The following is a 4,932-nucleotide window of genomic DNA, read 5'->3' on the forward strand; positions in this document are numbered from 1 at the left end:
CCTCTAAGAGTTTTATAGTTTCTGGTCTTATATTTAGATCTTTAATCCATTTTGAGTTTATTTTTGTGTATGGTGTTAAAAAGTGTTCTGCTACTGCTGCTAAGTCACTTCAGTCGTGTCCTACTCTGTGCGACCCCATAGACAGCAGCCCACCAAGCTCCACAGTCCCTGGGATTCTCCAGACAAGAACACTGGAGTCGGTTGACATATTCTTTTCCAATGCATGAAAGTCAAGTCAGTGAGTCATGCCTGACCCTTAGCGACCCCATGGACTTCAGCCTTCCAGGCTCCTCTGTCCATGGGATTTTCCAGGCAAGAGTACTGGAGTCGGGTGCCATTGCCTTCTCCAAAAAGTGTTATGGTTTCATTCTTTTACAAGTGGTTGACAAGGTTTCCAGCACCACTTTTTTAAAGAGATTGTCTTTTCTCCATTGTATATTCTTGCCTCCTTTGTCAAAGATAAGGTGTCCACAGGTGTGTGGGTTTATCTCTGGGCTTTCTGTTTTTTCCCATTGATCTATATTTCTGTCTCTGTGCCAGTACCATACTGTCTCAATGACTGTGGCTTTGTAATAGAGCCTGAGGTTGTTATTTTATTTAATTTATTGGCAACCTTTATTAGAGCAGTTCATTTCCTCCTCCCTGAAAAAAAAAAATTCATTTGGATTACTGAATGCTTCTCTTTCTTGCTTCTCTTCTACCTACAGTTCTCCCAGATACAATGTGTGACCTTTGTGTCTGGCTTTGTTCAGATGTCATGTTTTCTTTTCAAATATTTATTTATTTAGCTATGTGGCATGTGGGATCTTAGTTCCCAGCCCAGGGATGGAAACTTTGCAGAGTCTTAAACACTGGATCTCCAGGGAAGTCCCCTAGTTTGTGTGTTTTCAAGATTCATCCATTTCATGGCTGTACAGCAGTGTATTTTTTTATGGCTGAATATGGTATATCAATATGGTATGTGGCTTACCTGTAGTCCATTGTGAGCATATACCACCATTTATTTATCCATTTATCAACTAATGGATAATATTTGGATGGTGTATTCTTTGTGGCTATTGTGAGTAATGTTGCTGTGAACACTGTTTTTGCATGAACTTAACATTTTCAGTTTTTATGGATATATACAAAATATATACAACCACTTGGAAAAGTGCTTGTACCATTTTACAGCAGTTACATCAACAATATATGAAGATTCCTTTTCTCCACATCCTCTGCAGCACTTGTTACTATTCCTCTTTTTGATTACAGCCAACCTAATGGGTAGGAGAAGGCAATGGCACCCCACTCCAGTACTCTTGCCTGGAAAATCCCATGGATGGAGTACTGTAGTACTGGTGGGCTACAGTCCATGGGGTCGCTAAGAGTCGGACACGGCTGAGTGACTTCACTTTCACTTTTCACTTTCATGCATTGGAGAAGAAAATGGCAACCCACTCCAGTGTTCTTACCTGGAGAATCCCAGGAACGGGGGAGCCTGGTGGGCTGCTGTCTATGGGATCACACAGAGTCAGACACGACTGAAGCAACTTAGCAGCAGCAGCAGCAGCAACCTAATAGGTGTGAAGTAGTATCTCACTGAGACTGATTTACACTTTGTTATGGGCTCCTTGGTGGCTCAGAAGGTAAGGTGTCTGCCTGCAATGCAGGAGACCTGGGTTCGATTCCTGGGTTGGGAAGATCCTCTGGAGAAGGAAATGACCATCCACTCCAGCATTCTTGCCTGGAAAATCCCATGGATGGAGGAGCTTTATAGGCTACAGTCCATGGGGTCGCAAAGAGTCGGACACGACTGAGTGATTTCACTTTCTTTCACTTTCAATCATGTTAAGCAGTATTTTTTTGTGATTCTTGGCCATTTGTATATAAAATTTGGTGAAAAGTCTATTCAAATTCTTTTCCCGGTTGTTAGAGTTTTTTTTAATTGTAAAAAAAAAAAAATCTAACTTAAATTTTAACATTTTACATGTGAAGTATTTCACACAATTTCATCAGCCTTTTTGGAGAAAGAAATGGCAACCCACTCCAGTATTCTTACCTGGAGAATCCCATGGACAAAGGAGCCTCGTGACCTACAGTCCATGGGGACACAAAGAGTCGTACACAACTGAGCAACTCACACACATACACACATACAGTCACAGTTTTGTTTTGTTGTTGTTGTCATTGTTTTATCTGTGCTATGCAGCTCGAATGACAGTTTCCTGGCTGAGAATCATACCCAGGCCCCTGATAGGCAAGTTTGGCGTCCTAACCTCTGAACTACCATGGAATTGCTTATCACATTGCTATGAAATAGATCTCTACACCTTTTCATCTTGCAAAATTGAAAATCTGTACCCATCACCTGTCCCATTAAACAACAACAACTCCTCTTTTCTTCCCTGTTTCCCTAGACCCTGGACTCCATCATTCTACTTTGTTCCTTTCTATTGCTTGACTATATTAGATATTTCATATAAGTGGAAACATACAGTATTTGTCTTTTTTATGACTGGCTTATTTCCTTTGGCTTGGTGTCTTCAGTGATCATGAATGTGGTAGCTTGGGGCAGAATTTCCTTTATATGGCTTAATAATGTTCCATTATATGTATATATCACATTTGATGGATGTTTAGATGCTTCCACCTCTTAGTTGTTGTGATTAGTGCTGCTTTGAGTATGGATGTGGAAATATCTCAAGACCCCATGTTAACTTCTTTTGAATTTATGTTCAGAAGTGGAATTGATGAATGATGTGGGTAATTCTATTTTTAATTTTTTGAGGAGGCTTTATACTGTTTTCTGTAGCACTTACACCGTTTTAAAATCTACCCATAACACACAAGGATCCAGTTTCTGTACATACTTGCCAAGAGTTGTCCTTTCCTTTCCTTCCTTTTACCTTTCCTTTCTTCATATGTAAACACACACATGCACGAACAAGATTTTTCATATCCTTTCCCATTACTATTTATCACAAATTATGAATATAGTTCCTTGTGCTACACAGTAGGATCTTTTTTTATCTATTCTATATATTAACATTAAAGTTTGCATCTGCTAGTCACCAGCTCCCAATCTATGCCTCCCCCACCCTTCCTCTCTTGGTAATCTCATAGTCTGCTCTCTATGTCTGTGAGTCTGTTTCTGTTTCACAGATAAGTTCATTTGTGTCATAGTTTACAGTCCACATGTAAGTGATACCATATGATATTTGTCTTTCTCTTTCTGACATCCTAATTATTCTTTTTAATGCTAATGTAGAGTCAAGTGTTTACTTGACTTCATTTTCAGAACATTTGTTGCTACTGTATAGAAATGTGATGGATTTTTAAAATATTTATCTTGTATTCTTCAAGCTTTTTATTAATTCTAATACCTGTGGTTTCTTTGGGATTTTCTATGTATAAAAATACAGTATCTCCAATATGCTTTGACTTTTTCCTTTCCATTCTGAAGGCTGGTTTTGTTTGTTTGTTTGTTTTTTGTTTTGTTTTGTTTTGTTTTTAAGCAACAACAAGATTTCCTTTTTCTTACCTGATTGCTCTGGTTATAGAACTGCCAGTATAATATTGAACCAAAGTGTGGAATAGACTTCCTTGTGTTGTTCCCAATCTTATAGGGAAAGCTTTCAGTGTTTCATTATTAAGAATGATGTTAGCTGTGGGTCTTTTACAGGTACCCTTTGAGAAAGTTCTCTTCTGTTCTTAATTATTACGTTTTTTACTTTAACCCCTATTATGAAAAGGTGCTAGATTCAGGGAAATGCTTTTTCTGCAGGCAGATGTGTTTTTTTGTCCTTTATTGTATTAAAATGGCATAATGTTGATTGACTTTCATATAATGAACCAACTTTGCATACCTCCATAAATCCCACGTGATCATGGTATAAAAGCTTTTTTTATATGTTGTTAGGTTTTGTTTGCCAGTATTTTGTTGAGGACTCTTGCATTTGTTTTTATACGGGATATCCGTTTGTGTGTGTGTGTGTGTGATGTCTGTCTGATATTGGTATTAGAGAAATACTGGCATGACTTTGCCTGCTATGTGGGGAAGAGACATGTGGAATGAAGGATGAAGCATTGTGGGATTTAAGTTTAGTCAGGATTAGAGGGAGAAATTTAGGATATATCAGTGTGGATTTGGGGGTGAGATTATCAAGAGAGTTCATTCTCCATTTCCTAGGCCTGTGTTAAGTGCTTGACATTGAATTATGCTGTTTGTTAACTATGTATAGATACTTTATATTTGAATTTGCTACCTATTTTATGTATTAACATTTAGGAAATTAGTCTGTGTGAATCAGATGTAATGTCCATTTAAGATAAGTTTTTTTTTTTTTTTTTTCCAGTTTTACTACAAAACAAGATGTCATTAAATAGCTGACGCTTTTTTAAAAGAGCTTAACCTTAAGTCTAAGAAATAAGCATGTTTGTCTTTAAGGTGTGGAAACACATTTAAAAGTTATAAATTTGCCCAAAAAGATGCAGCTGGTGTGTGACTAACTTAGAATTCCAACTTAATCTTCTTTGACTCCAAAGTCCATGTTTCTAAACAGTGTACAATAGTGCAGCTATAAAAATACTCGTCCTTTACATGTGATTTCTCCTAATGATCAGTGCTGGTGGTCTGTTTTTTTCTTTTTTTTTAATTAGAAGAGATTAAAATCAACATGGAACAAAGCTATGATTCTTAAGTCATGTAGACTTGTAGTCATAAGTTTTTCAGCTGTCATTTAGCCTCTTTAATGCTCAGTATCTTTATCTGTAAGAAAAGGATGTTAATAACTACCCTAGAGTTTTGGAGATAACCAAATAGCACATTTTTCTGTACTTAACTATGTATTATATATATACCTAGGTGGCAGTTTATTTAAACGAAGCACTGGGACTTGTGGTCACACCCTCCAAAAGCAAAAAAGTATTTAAAATATGGAACCACCATGT

Source organism: Bos mutus, unplaced genomic scaffold (genome assembly GCF_027580195.1).
Source record: "Bos mutus isolate GX-2022 unplaced genomic scaffold, NWIPB_WYAK_1.1 CTG497, whole genome shotgun sequence".
Taxonomy (NCBI): Eukaryota; Metazoa; Chordata; class Mammalia; order Artiodactyla; family Bovidae; genus Bos; species Bos mutus.